At 47.5% G+C, this 23,959-nt stretch overlaps 4 non-coding genes across 4 annotated transcripts; 1 reads left to right on the forward strand and 3 right to left on the reverse strand.

Moving 5' to 3' along the window:
- Positions 1-1,244: 1,244 nt before the first annotated feature.
- On the forward strand, positions 1,245-1,316 carry trnag-ccc (transfer RNA glycine (anticodon CCC)). The gene has a single exon. It is a non-coding gene; the product is annotated as a tRNA-Gly (tRNA).
- A 4,885-nt stretch (positions 1,317-6,201) lies between these two features.
- On the reverse strand, positions 6,202-6,275 carry trnan-guu (transfer RNA asparagine (anticodon GUU)). The gene has a single exon. It is a non-coding gene; the product is annotated as a tRNA-Asn (tRNA).
- A 10,386-nt stretch (positions 6,276-16,661) lies between these two features.
- On the reverse strand, positions 16,662-16,733 carry trnaa-ugc (transfer RNA alanine (anticodon UGC)). The gene has a single exon. It is a non-coding gene; the product is annotated as a tRNA-Ala (tRNA).
- Positions 16,734-19,258: 2,525 nt separating this feature from the next.
- On the reverse strand, positions 19,259-19,330 carry trnam-cau (transfer RNA methionine (anticodon CAU)). Its single transcript has one exon. It is a non-coding gene; the product is annotated as a tRNA-Met (tRNA).
- Between the last annotated feature and the right edge of the window lie 4,629 nt (positions 19,331-23,959).

Below are 23,959 nucleotides of genomic sequence, written 5' to 3' on the forward strand. Positions count from 1 at the left end.
CCAGCCCTTCCTCTCGATCAGTGGAAATCATTCCCATTTTATGTTACTTTTTTTCCCGTTTTCCAGATCCAGATTCAACATCTTTCCAACCTCCACCCGCACTCACCAGACTCTTCATTTCCAGTTCCTTTTCCAGACACTCGCCCCCCTGAACCTACATTATTTCCCAACATTCCCACACATTCACGAGAGCGTCATCAACCGCCACTGTCAGCAACTCTAACGTCACAGAATTTAAGCGTACTTTCCTCCAAGTGCGCTTTCTAAGCGTCTGTTCGGAGGGTCCTGGGTTGCGGGAGGGGCAGGGTGGCTTTAAACCCGGCGGTAAACACGTCCGCATGGTATCGTTCTCTCCAAAGTGCTTCAGCTGTTCCTTTGCCTGTCTTCTCCACACAGTCACCCAGACAAACTGAAACAAAGGGCATGAGTATGGGGAAAGTGAGGGAGTTCATATCTCACAGCAACAGCCCCTGTTTAATGTTTCGGAGTGAAGGAACACCGAGTGTAACGCCGAACGGCGTTGAGATACAGACACGATGAGGGAAAACTGGGGGGAAAAAACGCTGAACAGAACGTCCCTTGTTCTCGGGAACCTCTCCAGTTCCTGGCTATTTGCACACTAGACTGTCCCATATTCTAATACCCGGTTTCATTTGAAGCAGGAAAATGGCGTTCCCGTCGGTAAATTAAACCACGATCTCCTGCGTGGCAGCGGGGATTGAACTAACGAGGCATAAACAAGAGTGTGGAATCTTTCATACGGATGTCAGGGTTTAGGAGAGTTCATAAAGTCACTCTGATGTTTGTTCGTTGAGTGCAGAGCTGGCGTTTTTTTCTCATCCCCTCCTCACTGAGTGACTGGAGGGGTCTCAACGTTCTTCAGTGATTCAGTCATTTACTGAGTTCAAGGACTGGACAAAGGAAGGGTTCCCATTAGCGTCCAACTGCGTGTTGTTTGAACGGATATTTATAATCAGCATTTGTTTCCCACTTTCTGATAGGTGAAGCAGAAAACCATTTGCAGCCCTTCGAATCTCTCGGGTCGATTCTCCTCCCTTCACTCGGATCCCAGGTGCTGTGTTTCTCCGGTCTGTCGGAACGTCGCGGCATCTACTGGTCAGAATAGGAACCGCAACAGAGTGAGGCATGATCCATCAGAAACCAGCTCAGAAACTGATAATCGAGTGACAGAATCTTATAGCACAAGAGAACATTCAGTATCCGAATCTCGTTTGTATCGGGGTGCGATGGTGGTATAGTGGTGAGCATAGCTGCTTCCCAAGCAGTTGACCCGGGTTCGATTCCCGGCCATCGCAGTTTGTACACTTTTAGCACTACGAACGCAGAATTCACGGGCAATTTGCTGTGAATGAATTCACTCCAATGGATCGGATGGAGCCCTCATGTACGATGGTGGTGATCCCTCATGTTGGGTGAACCAGGACCCCAAACTGAATGAAAAACACAACATTAGACCCGGGAATTCCGGTAATTCCAAGGACTCGGCTCGAGGACGCTTTCTGGTCAAATCGAACAGGCAGAATCCTTATCAAAGACACAACGCGCCCTGGATATTCTCTCGTTTCCCTCATTCATCTGGCAGAAGGTACAAAAGCCCGAAAGCACAATTCACAGTCTCAGTGACAGTTTCAGTTCCACAGCTGTGTCTATTGAATGGTTTCCCGTAAGATAGGATGGACGTTTGACCTCACAATCCACCTCGGTATGAAGCTGCACCTTATTATTTACCTGCCCCGTGCTTTCCCTGTCGCTGTTACACTTTATTCTGCATTTTGTCATTGCTTCACCGTGTTCTCTCCCAATACACTGTGTAATGATTTGAACAGTGAGGATGAGAAGCGTTTCACTGTATTTCGGTGTATGTGACTGAAACACGTAGAACAGATTCAATTCCCACTGAGCCCTTTGCGGCAGCAGTAGGGAGCGCCGGCCTCCCACAGCGCAGAGTTTCCCAGCTGGTAATGAAACGCAGCAGAAAAAAAAGCTGAGATCGCAGAGGGGGAGCAGTGAGAAAGAGTTTCACTGACCTCTCATCGATGGGAAGATTCAAACTTTTTCAGAGTAGGCATCCCATATTGACATCAATAGATCTGGGGTTGAGAGGGTGAACGGCTTTCATTTCCTCGGCATACACATCAGCGAGAATCTCACGAGGTCTGTACATACCGGCTGCGTGGTGAATAGAGCACAACAGCGTCTCTTTCACCTCAGACGGTTGAAGAAATTTAATATGGATCCCAAAATCCTAAAGACTTTCTACAGGGGACCATCCTGACTGGCTGCATCACTGCCCGGGATGGGAACTGTAATTCCCTCAATCGTAGGAATCTGCAAGGAGCGGTGTGGGCAGCGTAGCGTGTCTGTTGATGTGATCTTCACAGTATTCAGGACATTTACAGAGACAGGTGTGTAAAAAGGACCTGAAGGATCGTTGGGGACCCGAGTCACCCCAATCTCAAACTGTTCCCGCTGCTGCCATCCGGGAAAGAGTATGGCAGCATAAAAGCCGGGACCAACAGGCTCCGGGACAGCTTCTTCCACCAGGCCATCAGACCGATTAATTAACGCTGATACAATCGTATTTCTATGTTATATTGACTGTCCTGTTGTGCATACTATTTATTACGTATTCTGGCGTCCCATTTCCTGGCACATCCGAACCGGCTCACAATTAGCCAGCGTTCCGGCTAAGGGAGATAGCCTACGGGGGTTTGTGAGTCCGTGACTTTTGGAGCATCTGCGCCCACGGGGGGCAGAGGTTGAGAGAGGCTTAAAAGCAAGGCTGTGTAGTTCGAATAAAGTTATCTTTGACTGCAGTTTACCGACTCCGTGTCGTTATATTAGCGCTGCGTGTAGCACACCGCTACAATTGGTGACCCCGACGGGCCAAACGATTTTTGGACCAGAGATGACAGACGTCGCCTCTGTTCATGCGGTTTCTGGTCGCCGCGACCTCACCTATGGTTCCAGCAAGCAGAAGCCCAATTCCACGTTCGGCAGATAACCTCAGAAGACACCCGTTACTACTACGTGGTGAGCTCCCTCGACCAGGATACAGCGGCCCAGGTTGAGGAGTTCATACAGTCGTCCCCGGCGGACGGCAAGTACACGGAATTCAAAGCCCTGCTCCTCAGGACTTTCGGACTCTCCCGGCGCGAGCGGGCTGCCCGTTTACTGCACCTGGATGGCTTGGGAGACAGACCTCCATCGGCTTTAATGAATGAGATGTTGTCTCTGGCCGACGGACACACACCCTGCCTCATGTTTGAGCAGGCATTCCTAGAGCAGCTGCCCGAGGACATACGCCTGCTGCTGTCCGACGCGGATTTCAGTGACCCCACCGGAAGGTGGCAGCACGGGCGGACTTGCTGTGGAACGCCAAGAAGGTGAGTGGGGCGTCCATCGCACAGATCACCCGGCCACGCTCCCAGCAGCAAACCAGTCCAGGCCCGGCCGCAGAGCCCGCTAACCCCAGAGGCAGGAGTGGGGAGCCCAACGAACAATGGTGCTTCTACCACCAGCAGTGGGGCGCAGAAGCCCGCCGTTTTCGCCCGCCCTGCAAATTCCCGGGAAACGCCAGGGCCAGCCGCCGCTGATGGCTACGACGGCTGGCCATCGGGATAGCCTCCTGTATGTGTGGGACAAGCGGTCAGGACGCCGCTGTTTGGTCGACACCGGTGCCGAGATCAGCGTCTTACCTCCGACGAGATACGACACCCGCAGCAGGGCACCGGGTCCCCCCCTGAGGGCCGTGAACGGCAGCACAGTAAGGACCTATGGCACCCGTCAGGTGCAGCTACAGTTCGCCTCCAGCCAGTTCACGTCGGACTTCAAACTGGCCGCCGTAGCCCAACCGCTTCTGGTTGCGGATTTTTTGCGGGCTCACAGCCTGGTCGACCTGCCCAGGAAGAGACTGCTACACGCCGAGACCTTTCAGACGTTCTCCCTGGGTTCAGCCCAGTTGCCTCGGCTCCATCACGCTGTCCGACAACGACTTCACCAGGGTCCTGGCGGAGTTCCCATCGGTTCTGGCACCGCAGTTCACAGCGGCCATGCCCAGGCACGGCGTACAGCACCACATCCCGACCCAGGGACCACCCCTCCACGTCCGCGCTCGGCGGCTTCCCCCGGACAACCTCCGACTGGCAAAGGAGGAGTTCAAGAGGATGGAGGAATTGGGAATCATCCGGCGGTCCGACAGCCCAAGGGCCTCTCCCCTGCACATGGTGCCCAAAGCGACAGGGGGCTGGAGACCGTGCGGCGACTACCGCAGGCTGAACGAAGCTACCACACCGGACCGCTACCCTGTGCCGCACATTCAGGACTTTGCAGCACGGATCTTCTCCAAGGTAGACCTCGTCCAAGGGTACCATCAAATCCCGATGCATCCGGACGACGTCCCCAAAACGGCTCACATCACCCCGTTTGGCCTTTTCGAGTTCCTCCGCATGAAGATTGCCGCACAGACGTTCCAGCGGTTAATGGACCCGGTGGGACGCGACCTGAACTTCGCGTTCATCTATTTGGACGACATCTTCATAGCCAGCAGCAGTCGTCAGGAGCATCTGTCCCACCTCCGTCAACTCTATGCACAGCTGAGTGACTACGGTCTAACGATCAACCCGGCCAAATGCCAGTTCGGGCTCGACACCATTGACTTCCTGGGCCACAGGATTACTAAAGACGGGGCATCCGCTCTGCCCGCTAAGGTAGATGCGGCCCGCCATTTCCCTCGACCCACCACGATCAAAGGCCTTCAGGAATTCGTAGGTATGGTCAATTTCTACCACCGCTTCCTCCCTTCAGCTGCCCGGATCATGCGCCCCCTGTTCGCCCTGCAGTCCGGTCCGGGCAAGGACATTACCTGGGACGAGGAGTCTGCCGCCACTTTCATTCAAACGAAGGAAGCCTTGGCGAACGCCGCGATGCTAGTGTACCCCAGAATGGACGTCCCTACCGCCCTCACAGTGGACGCATCTAACGCAGCAGTCGGTGGGGTACTGGAGCAACTCATTGCAGGTCGCTGGCAACCCCTGGCGTTTTTCAGCAAACACCTGCGGCCACCCGAGCTCAAGTACAGTGCTTTCGACCGGGAACTGTTGGCGCTCTACCTGGCAATCCGGCATTTCAGGTACTTCCTAGAAGGTCGGACCTTCACGCGCCCCTAGTCGTCCCCGGTGAGTTCATACCATCCCCAAGGGGGCAAGAGGTGGAACCCGCAGCAGCACTGGGCCGACTACGCGTGAGGCTCTGTCACCTGGCCCCCGTACCCACTTCGCAGCATGGGCAGGACCCGACCTGCGTACCCAAAGACCTGCAGAACTGTAAGTTTGTGTTTGTACGAAGGGGCGGGCATCGGCCACCGCTGCAGCGACCCTACGAGGGGCCGTTTACGGTGCTCCGGAACAACGGGTCCACGTTCGTGCTGGACGTTGGGGGGAGAGAGGAGGTTTTCACGGTGGACCGACTCAAACTGGCACATGTGGACCTGGCGCAACCGGTCGAGATTCCGGCACCGCGGCGCAGAGGCCGACCTCCCAAACAGGTTCCGGCCCAGCCTGTGGACTTTGGGGTGGTGTATCGCCGGTTCTCGGGGGGGGGGGGGGTTATGAAGCGACCCATTTCCTGGCACATCCGAACCGGTTCACAATTAGCCAGCGTTCCGGCTAAGGGAGGTAGCCTACGGGGGTTTGTGAGTACGTGTCTTTTGGAGCATCCGCGCCCACGGGGGGCAGAGGTTGAGGAAGGCTTGAAAGCAAGGCTGTGTAGTTCGAATAAAGTTATCTTTGACTGCAGTTTACCGACTCCGTGTCGTTATTTTAGCGCTGCGTGTAGCACACCGCTACAATATTACTATAAGTTGTGCATTGCACATTTAGACAGAGACGTATCAATGTTTACTCCTCATGTATGTGAAGGACGTAATTAATAAAGTCCATTGAATTCAATTTCACGGAAGAGACTTCGCAGTGTAGCAGTCGAATCACAGACGGGAATATGTGCAGATGTTGGAATTCCACGCAACATACACGAAATGCTGGAGGAGCTCAGCACCCAGGCTGCTTCGTGATCCTGAAGAAAGGTTTCGGCCTGAAAAATCGACCGTGTACTTTATTCCATTGATGCTGCTGCACATTTAGTCCTTGTACGAGAGAGAAAATAGAACTACCGGATCACGAGCGTCCCTGGGTGGGCTCGAACCACCAACCTTTCGGTTAACAGCCGAACGCGCTGGCCGATTGCGCCACAGAGACGACTATTTAAAAGAGTACGAATAAATGATAAATTCCAATTGAAATGCGATTTCTTGTTATTGGTGCATAGTGTTTTAAAAAACAAAGTTGTATACCTGCTGCCGCCAACAGAGAATATAGCAGAGGATGGTTTCGATCCGTCGACCTCTGGATTATGGGCCCAGCACGCTTCCACTGCGCCACTCTGCTACAGAAAGTGTCATCAATTGTTGAATTGTGAATGCTGTGTTTTTTTATGTGTATGTATGCATGCGTTTATGTCTGTGTCTGTGCCTGTACATGTCAAGGCCTGGGTATGTGCCTGTGTCTGCACATGTCTGGGTCTGGTTCTGTGTCTGTATATGTCTGTGTCTGTGTCTGAACATGTCTGGGTCTGGTTCTGTGTCTCGACATGTCTTGGTCCATTCCGTCTTTTTCCCGTTTCATGCTCACGTACTTCACTTTCTTTTGTTGATTCCCTGCTTCTCCTCTTTCTCGTTTTCTCCACTTTCCCTACTCTCTGAAACACCCAGTTATTCTCTCTCTGCCGTTTATGCTCAATCCGTCTTGCACTTCGTTAAGAATAAGGGGTAGGCCATTTAGAACAGAGATGCGGAAAAACGTTTTCACCCAGAGAGTGGTGGATATCTGGAATGTTCTGCCCCAGAAGACAGTGCAGGCCAAGTCTTTGGATGGTTTCAAAAGAGAGTTAGATAGAGCTCTTATAGATAGCGGGGTCAAGGGATATAGGGAGAGGGCAGGAACGGGGTACTGATTGTGTATGATCAACAATGAACACAGTGAATGGCGGTGCTGGCTACAAAGGCCGAATAGCCTACTCCTGCATCTACTGTTTACTGTCTATTGTCTATTGTTCCCAATATTTCGCCACTGAAATGCATTTTACACTATTTAAATGTCCAGACGTAAAATTCATCCCACTGGTAGGCGACATTTTTAATATTAAGTAACGACGTTTTAATCCGAGGTGCTATTCACTTTCTAATCCTGTCCTGATGATTGAATGACTGTCGGAGTTCCTTCAGTGTTGAGCCAGCAGATCAACCAGTGAAGCGGAACTCGCGACATTAATGTACTGCAAACGCTGACATCAAATGCAACAATTCCACCGCCGGGATTAGCTGTTGGTGTCACGTTCAGACCATCACAGCCGAACCAGTTAGTGACAGACGGGAAGATGTGGAGTATCGCTGATGCTTCGCGCCTCCCTGCCACATGGGAGGGTTTTCCATTTTTCCATCAAAGCTGTGTCACTGATACAGTAAAGGTCGGGTTTTAACTCTCCCACGTCGGACCGGTGTAAAGACAGACTGGCAGTTGTTTATCCCGTGGCCAGCTGAGAAACTCCAGCATTTTGTGAATGTTGCTCGGAATTTCACCATCTGGGATTTCCCGCCGATTTTTCAGTTCACAGGCACCAACCTGGAGATGCTGGGGGTTGAATCCCGGACTTCATACATGAAAGCATATATTTCTCATTGAAATATATCCGAGGTGTCAAACGTACTGGAAATCCTCTTTCCGAGTCACCAATAACAAAGAACGAACGTTGAAATGTAGAAAACAGTATTCGGAGGGGACTATCCAGCTTTTCCAGCCCGCAGCTCCATTCAGTCCGAACCTGCCTCGATTTCTCGAAATTTCGGTAATGCTCCCCGACCCCTTCACCATTCCGCATTTCCTTTACCTTATCTCCTTGCTTACTCATCGCCTCCCTCTGGTGCTCCTCGTCGGCTTGGTTTCTTCCATGGCCTGCTGTACTCTCCTTTCAGACTCCCTCTTTTCCAGTCCTGTATCTCTTTCGACAAACAACTTCCCAACTGTTTGCTTCACTCCAGCCCCACCCGGTTTCACCTATCACCTTGCATCTCCTTCTACTCCCTCCAACTTTTAATTCTACCACTCATCTTTTTTTTTATCTAGTCCCGCTGAAGGGTCTCGGACCGAGACCTCGACTGTTCTCTTTTCCATAGATGCTTCTTGGCCTGCTGAGTTCCTCCAGCATTTTGTGTGTGTTGATCCGTGTCTTCTATCTCACTTATCAAAACAGTGAATCTCTCTCTCTCTCACACACACACACACACACACACACACAAACACACACACATTCTCTCTCTCTCTCTCTCTCTCTCTCTCTCTCTCTCTCTCTCTCTCTCTCTCTCTCTCTCTCTCTCTCTCTCTCTCTCTCTCTCTCTCTCTCTCTCTCTCTCACACACACACACACACACACACAATTAAATACAGAAAGCACAGTGGCTAGAAAACTGAAGGAGTAAATATGAGAATACAGTGGGCATTTTCAACAAGAACAGGCCTGGAAATTACTGAGAGGGATTGGCTAAATATTAGTTGCATTTGGACATCAATAAGTACGCGATTGTCATAACCGCCTGGCAGCGTGTTCTGCCTTTGGACAGGCGGCGCTCTGGCAGACAACAACGTAAGAAACACTGGAAATATTTTGAGGTCGTTAAGCTGTCACTGAATTGGAGTTATAGGAATGAGTTGGCAAACTCGGCACAAGAAATTGAATGAAAGAAGTGAGAAGGTAATCAATGAGAAAACACGAGTGAGACTGCAGTGCGGATGGTGAAGGATGAGGGAGAAAATATAACTTCCTCAGTGTCATCATCTCAGATTTTCTCTCCTGGGCCCGACACATACCTCCTATTACAAAGAAGGCACGGCAGCGCTCCACATGTCATCTAAAAGTTTGACAATCTTCTATAAATGTGTAGGTGGAGAGTCATTGACTGGAGGCATGAGGACCTGGCATGGAACCACCAATGCCTTTGTACGGAAAAGCTCACAAAACATAATGGATAGACCCCGTCTTGCACAGGTAAAGGCCTCCCCACATCTACACGGAATACAGGGCCCCAACCATGCAGGTCATGCTGTCTTCCCACAGCTCCATCAGGAGGGAGGTAACACATCAAAAGGTCCATTACCATCAGACTCTCGAAGAATGGATAACTTCATCTACCACAACACTGAACTGTACCCACAACTCATAAACCTTAAAAATGATGATTTCATGTTCTTGTTACGTATTTATTATTTATTTATTATTAGTATTTTCTTTGTTCTTTCTTGTAATTGCGTGGTTTGCAGTCTATTGAACATTGCTGGATTGCTGTTTTTTGATAAGTGCGGTCTTTCATTGATTCTCTTGTGTTTTGTTGTATTTACTATGGATGTTCATGTGTTACGTGCATATACCTCGGTAATAAATAGAAATTAATCTTTCAACTTTGAACTTTAGGGAGAGGAATCCATTAGGTGAGACGTGAATGTTGTTTCACACTGTTGTGTAGGAGGCGAAAAGATTGGCGGCGGCCCGCAGCTTTATTCTCTGGGACATGATTGTGGAAGAAGACGGCACCAAACGGAATCTGTGGACATAGAATAAAATCCGTGGAATTCATTGTTGACGAAGCTAAGTAGTTTGGTATATTAAAAGCGGACGGCTCTGGAAGTAAAGTAATTGGGTATATTTAAAGCGGACGTAAGTAAGTTAATAAATAGTAAGAGCGTCACACGTTACGGGAAGACGGCAGGAGAACATGGTTGGGAGGGAAAATTAATCAGCCACTGTAATGGAGGATCAGATTCCATAATACTCAGATAATACTGTTCCTATGTCTGAAGATAGAATGGAGGAGCAGACTCCACGGGCCGAATGACATAATACTGTTCCTATGTCCGATAGCATTGATTTTGAGATATTAATCTGGATTATTGTGTCCAATTGTTACAATAAAGTTCATTCGGCCCGCATGTTGTGCTGAACATGAACTTACTTTAGAAGTTACCTTGGATTACGCAGAGGCCTCTATTTTTCTAAGATCCATGTACTATTTTTCCTAAACTCCATATGCCAATAATACTAATTCCCGTTAAATAACCGATGTACAGTATGGTATGAAATAGGGTACACTTATTATGTTTATTCATGCTTTTGTTCGGATAATATTTTTAAATCCTTATCTGTATTTTTTTATATAGTCATGAATGTCTCTGTTCCTTCTGTGCCATATTCACTGAGACATATTAACAGTAATGTGATCCCCAGGATTTTCCGTGGATCGAAAAAGAGGAGATGTTGCCACGGAGGATTTAAAATATGTAAGATAACATGGAACTCGAATGGCTCAAGGACAGCGGAAGCAGACAGATCAAGTGTGTTTGTACCAGCCATGTGCTTGGAAATGAAGATGTCATTTTGTGGAACCGTTTTATATCTTTGTGAGAGGAAAATTTCTGTGTTTTAAAGCAAACACAAATTTGTTTCAGGTAATCTGAGGGTTACGAGATCTTTTCCAAATTAGAAGTTATTTGTGAGTTGTTTTTGATATAATATAACATGAAAATGTGTGAATGTCTGGGTCAATGCCTGTCTGGAGTGATTTAAACTGGTTTCTAAGGGAACAAAGAGCCATAAATTACCATTTGACGCTTGCTGAGAAGAGGGAAATAAATGGATGCTGGCCTGGAGCAGAGCTAACAAAAGGGAAAATTCAAGACAATCAGATGACCTACACCAATGACACTGGCATGGGATAATTGAATTGGAAAATATGAATATAAAAGTGGAAACTTCGAATGTGCTAGCAGCGACAATTCTTTCCTGAAACCCACCATAGCAAGGAAGATCCCTCAAGTCAGTGACTGGGAGAAGAAAGGATCGATCATGTGGCCATCTGAGCTGCCTTAATTTGGTGATATAGTTGGGAAAAGTAGTCTGAGCGAGTATTGGTGCAGAGGGAACAGCAGAATTCTTGTTCTAAGTTGTTGGCCCGGTGTCGACATAGTTATGTTGCCGTTTATGCAGAGACAGTAAAGTGCGAGTTTTAATTATTTACAAGTCACAGAGTGAATTTCCTCACCTAGTTCCATTGTCAACACCAGTTGGACTACCCATGGCCTGGAACAAAAGTACTCTTCCAGATGCACTTCAGAAATTTCATTTCTTATCTTACACACTAAAAAAAAATGATCTGGTTAATTTTGCAGAAGTTGAAATGTCCGATCGTTGTAACCCTATCCACATGACATTTCTGTGTGATTTGCCAGCAGATCTGCTCCTCAATCTTCTACCAACTATGGAGAGAATCGCAGTATAATCCCAGCAAAGTGGTTGTTGGTTATTATTTTATTTATTCCTAAACTCAACTTACACTTACGAGGGGTTATTGATAGGTATGTGCCCTAAGGTTGAAGGAGTCAGTTTCAGAAAATCTAACACAATTATTTTTCAGCATAGTCCCCTCCTACATTTACACACTTAGTCCAGAGTCGTGGAACATCCCAATCTTGGACTTCCAGAAAGTGACCAAAGCATGGGTGATTGATACGTTCGTGGCCTAGGGTAGATGGAGATGAGTTATACAGCTCTCGTTGCATGCACACGCTGTTCAACTCTGAGTGATTGTGCAGAAAGTTTGAAGATAATAGCTCATCGGGCTGATTGATAAATTCGTGGCCTACGGTGCAAGGGATGAGTCATTAACTTCAAAATTTCTGAATAATCACTCAAAGTGTTGGTCTGTTCGTGCAGGTAACGGAAGTTAATAACTAATTTCCTTCTAGCTTAAGCTACTAAATTATCAATCACCCCTGATGAGTTATTATCTTGAAACATTCTGAATTATCACTCAAAGAATTGACCTGCTTGTGCATGTAAAGAAAGCTGTACAACTCAAAAATACAAATGCATATGCTGTGGATCAAAGAATACGTACACAACGCTGGAAGAACTCAGCAGGTCAGGCAGCATCTGTGAGAAAAGAGTAGCCAACGTTTCGGGCCGAGACCCTTCATCAGGAATGGGGGGAAGAGAGGGCCGAAGCCGAGTAATAGAGATAGGGGAGGGGGAAGGGCTATAGGAGCCAGGTGGAAAACCAATCAGAGGAAAAATAAAGGGGGGAGGGGAGGGGATAAGCATGAAAGAACTGTAGAGATAAAGAAGCAGAAAGTTGAAAGGGGAGAGAGGCAGAGAGGGACCTGGGATAGGGGGAGGGAATTACCGGAAATTGGAGAACTCAATGTTCATACCACCAGGCTGGAGGCTACCCAGACCGTAGATGAGGTGTTGTTCCTCCAACCTGAGTTTCGTCTCATCATGGCAGTAGAGGAGGCCATGTATGGACATATCTAGATGGGAAGGAGAGGCAGAGGTGAATTGGGTGGCAGCCGGGAGGTCCTGTCTATTGCGAAGGACGGAGGGTAGGTGCACACAGAAGCGATCCCCCAATTTGCGTCGGGTCTCGCCGATGTGGAGAAGGCCGCACCGAGAGCACCAGATGCAATAGACGACTCCAGCTGACTCGCAGTTGAAGTGTTGCCTCACCTGGAAGGACTGTCTGGGGCCCGGAATTGTGGTAAGGGGGGAGGTGTGGGGACATTTGCGCTTGCAGGGATAAGAGCAAGGTGGAAGTTGCGGCGGATAGTGTGTTGGATCCGAATAATGGTGGGTGGAAACTGAGGACAAGGGGAATCCTGTCCCTGTTGTGGTGACGGGAGAGTGGGTTAAGCGCTGAAGTGCGGGAAGTGGAGGAGATGAGGGTGAGGGCATCTTTGATGACGCCAGAAGGGAAACCACGATCCTGAAAGAAAGAGGACATTTGCGAATTGCCTGAACGGAAAGTTTCATCCTGGGAGCAGATGCGTCGGAGACGGAGGAACTGGGAATAGGGAATGGTGTTTTTGCATTCGGCAGGGTGGGAAGAGGTATAGTCAAGATAGTTATGGGAGTCACTGGGTTTGTAGAAGATGTCAGTGGATAGTCTGTCTCCAGAGTTGGAGACAGAAAGATCAAGAAAGGGGAGAGTAATATCCGAGATGGATCAAGTGAATTTAAGGGCTGGGTGAACCAAGTGAATATAAGGGCTGATCCTTACCTGCCACCCCACCAGCCTCCAGATCCAAAACATTATCCGCCACAACTTCCGCCACCTTCAACAGGACCCCACCACCAAGCACATCTTTCCCTCCCTACCCCTCTCAGCTTTTTGCAGCGATCGTACCCTCCGCGACTACCTGGTCCACACGTCCCTCCCCACCGAACTCCCACCTGGCACTTATCCCTGCAATCGCAAATGCTACACCTGTCCCCACAGCTCCCCCCTTATCACCATTCCGGGCCCCAGCCAGTCCTTCCAGCTGAGGCAACACTTCACCTGCGAGTCTGTTGCATTTAGTCTATTGCATCTGGTGCTCCCGGTGCGGCCTCCTCTACATCGGCGAGACCTGATGAACCTACGCTCCGTCCGTCACAATAGACAGGACCTCCCGGTAGCCACCCACTTCAACTCTGCCTCTCATTGCCATCTAGATATGTCCATACATGGCCTCCTCTACTGCCATGATGAGACCAAACTCAGGTTGGAGGAGCAACACCTCATCTACCGTCTGGGTAGCCTCCAGCCTGGTGGTATGAACATTGAATTCTCCAATTTGAGGCAATTCCCTCCCCTCCCCCTTCTCCTATCCCAGGTCCCTCTCTGCCTCTCCCCCCTTTCAACTTTCTGCTTCTTTATCTCTACAGTTCTTTCATGCTTATCCCCTCCCCCCATTTATCTTTCCTCTGATTGGTTTTTCACCTGGCGCCTCGAGGACCTACCCCTCCCCATCTCTATAACTGGGCTTCGGCCTTCTCTTCACCCCCATTCCTGATGAACGGTCTCGGCCCGAAACTTTGGCTACTCTTTTCTCACGGAAGCTGTATAACTCATCTCCTACCGTAGGCCACGAACTTATCAATCAACCTCGTACATATACATCGGCTTTACTAAAGAACATACACGATCAGGATTTGTTTTCGGCATTTGCTGGTGTGTGAAACAGGCACCAATTGCAACCCTTCCGACTCTCTGAGAGTTTGGCTCTCACTCAGTCCGATCCCTGGTGAATGCTCATTGGCTGTTGTATAACTTCCTCTGTTTGAGGATGGCGATGTCAACTGTCCGCAATAAAACCTGCTGCAGAGTGAGGATTGATCCGACAGAGAGCAGCTCGGGGTCTATGGAATCACATGGAGCACGGGAGACGCTTCTCTACTCGAAACTCCAGCAACATGGAGCGATAGTGTTTAGGGATGAGCATAGCTGTCTTTCAAGCAGCTCACCCGGGTTCGGTTCCCGGCGATCGCCGTGTGTGGTACCTGTTTTTCAGTAATGTCTTGGCCTGGAATCACTCAGCCACATTATTTCAGTCTCTATGAAATGATCATTTCTGCCCGTCGTTCGTCTATTTTAGCACAGTGTTTCTCTTTCCGATTTGTCTAACCGCCATCCTGTATTGGTCTCGGCCCTTCAGAGATGTCCTCCTTTTCTCTTCCCACCCAACTTCTCACCTTCTTTGGCACTGAAAGCTATCTTCTTCTCTCACTATTTCTAATTGAATGACACGATCAGAAAGGTTAATCCCGTTTCATCACTCACAAATGTTTCCAGTATTTTCTGTTCAATCTGTTCATTACCAGACAAAGCTTCATGCAGCAGAGAGCAAAGCTTCCACGGTAGGCGTCCACCCTAAGAGTTTTTGAAAATACCTCTGTCCACATTAAAACGGATATTTCGGCGAATTTCCTCCTACTGAGCATGCGCAGGACATTTGTTCATTTACAGACGAGAAAAACTTTAACGACGGACGGTTGCTGTCTCTCACGCAGGAAGAGTTAAAAATTTAAAAAAAAACACAAATACTGGAGCATATGGCGGCAACCGATAGGGAGTTCACGGCCAATATGACCCGGCAGACGACGAGCATTGAAACCCTGACTAACTCTGTTGCTTTAATAAAGCTCATTGTTAAATTATAAAACATGTCTTCATCAGTATTTTCTTGTACTTCCATACAGTGTTACATTAGGCTGTTACACATCTATTATCAGAGAAGTACTTTCATAAGTAGGCAATCCACCTTCATACGCGCAAGGACAGAAAACAGGGCAAAGTGAGTATACTTATTTATTCCGTAACTTAGTGAAAGCATTCGGTGAGTGCATTTCTAACCCTTCTGGCCTCAGTCTGGTGGCCGTCTGTTCTGAAATTATTAGATTGAGTTCAAGAAAACAATGAACTGTCGCCGTCTGTTCCGGCACATCATGACAGCGTTTTTAGATTTTTCCGGTTACCCCGTCCTCCTGCACCGGTCAATCCGGCGTCTTCAGATTTACACATTCTGGACGGCGTTTTAGAAAAGCTCCGATTCTGGGGTAGGAAAAAGCCATTTCAGTGTGGACGGAGGGTCAAAACGAACAGAAAAGCCTTCGGTTACGGATTAATCCGGTCGAGTGTGGAGCTGTGCCGTCTCGTTATCGCTGTAACATCATTGTGCCGACTGCTTTGAGCTTTAAAAGGCAAACACGAGGAAAACACGAAGGGTCTCGTCCCGAAACGTCGACATTGCTTCCTCCTACAGATGCTTCATGGCTTGCTGCGTTCCACCAGCATTTTGTGTGCGTTGCTTTTGTTATGTGTGCTGAACAAACCAGATGGAAATGGGGTCCAGAGCGAACACCCCCCTGGGGACTATGCTGTTAGTGAGAGAGAGAGATGAAGAACAGAAGTAGAGGCATCTGCTACAGATAACAGAGAGAGAGAGACGGATGATTTAGTATTGTGGCTTCTTCACTGATGGAAAAGGTAAACAATCTTTTGCTGCAAAGAAAATTCTTTGATCGTTAACATTCTTGCTGAGACAGCAGGGAGTGGACGAGTTTGATGGACATGGAGATATTGAGTTGATGGATGGCTGATACCCCGTCAATGTGGATAAAAAACGGATCTGGAGAGACACCCTCAGACAAAGAGTGTTGTGCACCCACAGGAATGTGGGGGCTTAGAGGACCGAAACAGGAGATTGGTCACAAAGCTGACAGCGTGACGGCAGGGCCGGTGGGTGCTTGTGTGTGTCTCCACTCATGCCAGAGTGACGGCCCACCACGGAAGAACGGACTAGCCGAGAACGGAGGGGTCATAACTGAATGACCACATCAATACAACGGAACAAGAAGACAACAGAAGGTTTGTCTGCTGCAGCTGCTCACATCTCGCTTGCGCGCTCTCTCTTTCCAGCATTGCAACATAACAACTAGCTCAGCACGAACTGAACTGAATATATTCTCTTATGACAAATCATTTACCTCTAGACTTTGATAGAGATTGTTTTTTACTGTTCATTATAATTCCTACACTTCTGTTTTTATTATTGCTAAGCTGTTTTATATGTATATTGGCATTTTTGATACTGTATGGTTTAGTTTACTAATAAGCACCTTTAGTTACAGTACCACCAGACGCCAACGTATCCTTCTGTTAACCCAGATACAGGTTACGTAACACTTTGAGCTTTGCTTTGTTAAAAAAAAAATGCTCATATTGGAGATGCCGGGGATTGAACCCGGGACCTGATACATGCAAAGCATGCGCTCTTCCACTGAGGTACATCCCCACATTAATGGGGACAGTAATTTTCAGCCCAATCCTTCCAGCATATCACAATTGAGCAGTACAATACAGACAATGGCTGACGTCCACAGTCAGAAAGCACGCACCACATTCTGAAGGATCGTTTCAGTCTCGCTGTTATGTGCATTGAATGGTTTCCTAATGAAAAATGTTGGACGCTTGACCTCACAATCGATCTCCTTATGACACTCCAGCTGATTGTTTACCCGCACTGTGCTTTCTCTGTTGTTGTTACACTTTATTCTGCATTTTATTATTGATTTACCTTGTTGTCTCTCAATGCACTGTGTAATGTTTGATGTTTGTGAAAAGTATGAAAGAGAAGCTTTCTGTCACATGTGAGGTGTGATTGATAATCAATCTGGCATAAGGTAGAAGGAGTCAATTTTTAAAAAAACCTAGCACATATATTGTTCGACATAGTCTCCTCCTATATTTACACACTTAGTCCAGAGGTCGTGGAGCATACGGATCCCTTCTTTGTATTGTCGGCATCTCAGACTTTCAGAAGTGGTTCATAGCAGGGGTGATTGATAAGTTCATGGCCTAATGCAGAAGGAGATGCTATTAACTTCAAAACGTTCTGTTGTTATAACTCAGGGAGTTATTCTATCATGTAACAAGAACTGTATAACTCATCTCCTCCAGCTGGATCACCACACTCCCTGGGTGGGCTCGAACCACCAACCTTTCTGTCAAGAGCCGAATGCGCTCTCTGATTGCGCCACAAAGACAGGGAGTGAAAGAAGGATTAAAGGGCCTATTTCTTCACTGGATGATGTTGACTAGTCTTCAATGCTGGGACACGGATTTTCACAATCTGCGTGAATGATTTACATCAGAGAGTCGCTGACACTATGACAAGAAAACGTTAAGAACAAATATTTGTCGGAATTAGAAGCTGCGCGGTGGATTCCCAATAAATTCATACCGCTTCTCTAAACGATTCAGCCACGACTGCACACTCCTCACAACTGGGCTGGTCAGGCAGAAGGACATTTTACATGGAATGTGGTCACTGTGTCCCGGAACGCATGGGGAGTATATCGATCCCGGGTCTGAGAGAACAGAACAATTAGTGAAGTAAAATCTGAACTGCCGGAAATATTCCACAGCTCAGACAGCGTCTGCGGAGGGAGAAACAGAGTTCACGTTTCAGGGCGCTGACCTTTCACCCTGAGCTGTCGGCACGCATTTGGAGGAGAGAATTTCACTCTGTCTCTGCAGGGTGGCCTGAGCTGGGCCAAGGCGTCGGTTTCCCTCTCTTCCTCCTTTCTAACTCGGTGAACCGTAGTCCTTAAATCGAGCGTCAGAACCGCCTTTGCTTAAAACTAAAAGTACAGCAGAGGTGGATGATGAAAATATTTTAGCGAACTTTGGACTCTGTCACTGAGGAATACACTGAATGGCGCAGTTACACAGAGTCGCTGAGAGGATATCTGAAGCAGCAGAACACCTATCGAGAGATTCGCCCTTCCCGGGATCACTGCAGACCGGACTCTTCCACATCCCCAGTGAACTGATCATTTTTACCACAAACTCGGATGTACCTCTTTAACATCGGTTTAATTTGAAAAATCGGTTTGTAATCACATTTAATATGGAGACAGCAAAACTAATTCCTCGTCGGGGAGATGAAACCCCCGTCTTTTCCGTGACGGACGGGTATACTAACCATGACGAGAAACCAGCGCGAAAGTGCGATCTGTCATTCAGATGTCCGAACACACGAGGTCTCGCGGGGTCAAACCAATATTTGTTCGGAGACTGCGAAACCGGCTCTTTTCAGACATACATTTCTTCCTCTGTGACCGAGAGGACTCGGGAATCCTTTCCGATTCAGCTCCTTCTTTATCGAGCCCTGGACAGAGGACACGCTCCCATTTGTGCCTGATTGTGCATTAGGATGAGGAGCATTCCCCAGTAGGATTTATTGTCTGAGCAATCGATGCAGGGAACGATTTCGGGGAGGGAGGGAGAAGGGAGAAAGAGAAAGAGACACACTCACTCACTCACTCACTCTCTCACTCACTCCTATGCATGGTCGACTCATCTTTTTTCTCCAGTCCTGATGAAGGGTCTCGGCCAGAAAGGTCGAATGTGCTCTGTTCCATAGATGCCGCCAGGCCTGCTAAGTTCCTCCAACATTTTGCGTGTGTTGATTATTTTCTATCTTTCCCGGTTGTGACGAACGGGCATACACCGGAAACATTAGAACTATTTTCCTTTCTGCAAACGTTGACTATACACTGTGTTTATCCAGCATTCTTCTGTTTATATGTAAGACACGGCTTTATTCTGCACAGAATAGATGAGATTAGGGTACGTCAATGCACAATAGGTTAATCTTTCCAGCCAAACAGAAACCTCCGCTAAAAGTGAAAATGGATAACTGATTAAAGTACATTCCAACCGAAAGCCAATGGATTTCCTTGCAGCTACCAGTGAAAGGATGGTCTCGTGTTTTAAAGCGCACTGAGAGAAAATTGCTGTTGGCAGCCGCTGACGTAGCAGAGGATGGATTCGATCCATCGACCTCTGGGTTATGGGCCCAGCACGCTTCCGCTGCACCACTCTGCTATGAAAAAAACAACCTTGCTCTTCCATAAATGATGTGAAATATCGTGCGTTTGTGTGTGTGTGTGTGTGTGTCTGCGCATGTGTGTCTTGATGTGGCTGTGCGTTTTTGCGTATTTGTATCTGACTGTGTCTATGTTTTCTGTCTGTGTCTGTCTCGATGCCTGTATATGTTTAGGTCTTATCTGTGTCTGTGTCTGTATATGTCTGGGTCTCCATCTGTGTCTGTCCATGTTACATCAATTCCATCTTCCCCCCCCCCCCACCCTTATTCCTACCCACTTACTTCACTTCCGGTTGTTAATTCCTTGTTTTATCTCGTTTCCACTTTCGTTTCTTTCTCTTTCACTTTCTGGACCACCCAGCTATTCTCTCTGTGTAATTTTTGCTTTATCCCATCTTGCACCTCGTTCCCGATATTTTACTATTGAATGTGGTTTTATCCTATTTAATTGTTGACGTGGACAATTCATCTCTCGTGTGCCTGCTTATAAAAACGACATTTTGAGCCACACTCGGGAGTCACTACGTTCACTCCCGAGGTCCCATTAACGTTCCAATCCTGTCTTGATCATTGAATAAATGTTCGATTCCACGTTGAACCAGAAGTTCACCTCGTCTCCCTGTGAATGGAACTCGCGCATTTAGATGCTGACTTGGTTTCCGCATTGCAAGCACGTACCTCAAACAATTCCTTCATCGGGATTTAGTTAGACCATAAAACATAAGAACAGAAATCGGTCATTCTTCACGGCTGATCCCGGGTCCCACTCAACCCCATACACTTGCCTCCACCGCTGTCTGCGGCTGAGCATTCCACAGATTTGTTACTCTGTCTAAAAAGCAAAATCCCCCTTACCTCAGTCTAAAAGGTCGCCCCTCAATTTTGAGGCTGTGCCCTCTAGTTTTGAACACCCCCACCAGTGGAAACATCCTCTCCACGTCCACCTTATCCTGGTTCTTCAACTTTCAGTAAATTTCAATGAGAATTATAGTTGTTGCACTAAAGTTCAGAGCATCACGGCTGAGCTTTCGTCCCATCCATAAAAGGTGGGGTGCTTTTAGAATTTCCCTACAAAGGACTGATAAGGAAGGAACCATTTTTAACTGTCCCACGTCTCACAGGCTTATCCCGGCGTCTGAACGACGGCAATGAAAGGCTAACCATCCTGCGGGATATTTCTTCATCTGGGATTTTCCGCCCAGGTTTCAAACTTCACAAACAACAGTGTGGAAATGCTGCGTTTGAACCATGGACTTCACGCATGCGCTCCTCCGCTGAGCTACGTCCCCAGTGGCAAGTGACCGATGGTATCTTCTGTCTGAGACTCTGCTCACAAAAAGATGGACGTTGAAAGATAGAAAATAGAAGTCGGAGTAGGTTATTCGGCTTTTCGAGCAATTCCGCCATTCATTTCGATCCTGGTCGCTCACCTAACCTCAGTTTCTCTTCCCGATCACTACGCACGTCCCTTCATCCCTTCTGTATATGAAGATACGTCTGACCTCTCCTTGATTTATTCTCATTATGGGGAGCTGCGTCAGAAAAAAAAGGGGACGGGACTGTCTGACGGTCCCACACCACTGACCTGTAAAATTTAAGGAATTTAACGCAAAGAGCAAACAGGCTTTTTAAATCAAAGTATTATTTTAAAAGGTCGACGTAAAGGCGGATGAAGTAAATATTTCACCAAAGACTGCATATTAGTGCTATATAGAAACAGGAAATTTTTGGAAATTCGCATGCACGCCAAATTAAAGAGAAAATATTTCAATCGGAAATCACTTGTCACATTCTTGCAGACTGAAACAGAATGATCATTAACTACCCAAATTAACATTGTTCCTTGCAGTCGGCAATGCCGTCAACCGAGTCGTGAGGATGTCAAGTTGTGGATTTACTTAACTTGCACGACGACGTGAACGAAACATCCGGACTCTTGAGCCACGTGTTGAGGACAGGATGGGAACGTTAATGGGACCTCGGGATTGAACGTAGTGATTCCCAAGTGTGGCTCAAAATGTCGGTTTTATAAGAAGCCACACAATAAGGATGAATTGCCCAAGTCAGCAATTAAATAGGGTAAAAGCACTTTCACTGGCAAAATATCGGGAACGAGGTGTAAGATGGGATAAAGCAAAAATTACACAGAGAGAATAACTGGGTGCTCCAGAAAGTGAAGAAGAAAGAAACGAAAGTGGCGACAGAACGAGGTAAAACAAGGAATTAACAACAGAAAGTGAAGTAAGTGGGTAGGAATAAAGGGGGGGGGGGGAGATGGAATTTATGCAACATGCACAGACACAGATGGAGACCCAGACATATAAAGACATAAAGAGAGAGAGACAGTAAGGTCAATATATCAGCCAGCTGCCACGGAGGCCATTGAGGGTCTTGGTCTTGCGTTACAGTCAGCCGCCACCAGAGGGCACCGAGGAGCTGAATCCGATATAACCGCCGCAACACGCAGAACAAACTTCAGATTTTGTATTGGTTGCATATTCATGTTCTGTCCATTCATTTCATGACAAACTGCATGCAAGGAAAGGCAATTGGGGGTAGTATTCTATTTTATATATGTGGTTATCGCTTTTAATAAGTAAAATAGGAACACACACAACAGACAACAAAAGCTGCAGGATTTCTAGAGACTATGAGTGGCCTCGACCACTGATGTTCCGACTAACAGCGCAAGGTTCTGATCGATAGCGCCACAGAGACATCCTGAAAGAAATTGGAATAAATCGGTTTTCCTGGGTTTAGATACGATGACCAGATATTGGTGTTTGCAGCGGTTCTTTTAAAATCTGTGTCCGTGAGACGGATCAGAGATTCACGAATAATATAAAACAAAAAAAAGGAAGCGACAGGTAATTGACAGGATTCGACCCTATGCAGGGTCAACACAATCCATTTGTTGCACATCGCCTTAAACGTTCGGCCACAATAACTATGTTCCCATGTAACAGGAGTAGCAGTGATCCAGAGTCAGAGAAACAGAAGTGATCCTGAAGTGAAAACAGAAACTGCTGGAAATGCTCAGCATCTGTGAAAGGAGAAACACAGTCCACGTTTTGCTCGGTGACCTTACACCCTAAATTCCATGGGGCATTTGGGCGGGAGAAAAACTCTATAATAGCGGGATAGGTTTTCATCATATCGCGATTATAAACCCAAAGATCCCCATGTGGGCCTCAGCAGCGGGGACAAAGGCGTTTTCCGATTCCCAGCTGTCCTGGAGAAGGCGAAGCCGGGCCTGATTCCTGTCACACTGATCTACGTGTGCTGACGGAGCCCACAATGGGCTCTCAATGACGGGGCTCCAGGACTGACTGCAAAGGTAAAGTCGGCAGTGTAGCAGGGGCCGCCGTCCCGGACTTGTTTCAATCTCCTACTTTCTCCCATCAGCTGCATTAGCACCACCTATTGTAATGGAGTATGAAGGGACGCTTGATGGGGATCAGATGCGACGTCCCAAATCTATTTTAACTAAAACGTTCGCCAGGTTTCTACATGAAATAACTGTCCCTGCCTCAGGTACCAGTATACCCTGCAAATTCTGCAACCCAGCTCCACCCATTAAACGCCTAAACAGCTTCCTACGTTCCAAAGAATATCTGTGGCACATCATAATCACATGTTCCACCGTCATCTTCACCATTACAAAAACCACGTGACACATTCACCTACTACCCAACAAGTGCCAACGAGGAGTGCAAACCCATATGTCCGACCATTAGTCTCATAAACCACACATCTTCCCTCCTATTCCTTCCCAAAAGGTACCACTCTTGGACTGATGGAAACAAACTATAATACCACCTCTCTGTGCAACTGTTATCCCAGACTGTCTGCTATTTCCCAACCCCAGTCAACCTAGTGCAAAATTTGTCGTCATGCTTTCCCATAAGATCTATAATATCTACCTCAGACTTAGCAAGTGTTTAGCTGTAACGTCTGCCCTTTAATTACCCGACACACCCACATGTGCAAGTATGTAAGAAAACTGAACAACTCTAGTGAGTGTACCTGGCTTTTTCTCCTTTGAGCGACGGTGGATAAGAGGTGACCTGATAGAGGTGCATAAGATGATGAGGGGCATTGATCGTGTGGATTACCAGTGGCTTTTAACCCCAGGGTTGAAATGGCTAACACGAGGGGCATAGTTTTCAGGTGCTTGGAAATATGTACTGGAGGGATGTCAGGGGTAAGTTTTTCACACAGAGAGTGATGACTGAGTGGAATGCACTACCAGCGCCGGCGGTAAGAGGCGGATACAATAGGGTCTTTTAGGGTATATGGAGATTAGAAAAACAGATGGCTATGGACGGGAAATTCTAGGCAGTTTCTGGAGTAGGTTACATGGTCGGCACAACATTGCAGGCCGAAGGGCCTATAATGTGCTGTAAATTTCTATGTTCTGTGTTCTGTGTTCTTCCCGCACACTTCAGAGCATATACATCATAATACACTTCCATCAACAGATCAGACATGGTCTTCTTAAAGACTTCGATTCCAAACTCTACAGTACCAAGGCAGATCACAACTCTGTTTGAATTAACTTGTTCAACCCATTGCAGACTAATGATAATGGCCATAAATTCTGCTGTACAGACAGACAACCTTTTCCC

This window comes from Hypanus sabinus, chromosome 31 (assembly GCF_030144855.1).
Source record: "Hypanus sabinus isolate sHypSab1 chromosome 31, sHypSab1.hap1, whole genome shotgun sequence".
NCBI lineage: Eukaryota > Metazoa > Chordata > Chondrichthyes > Myliobatiformes > Dasyatidae > Hypanus > Hypanus sabinus.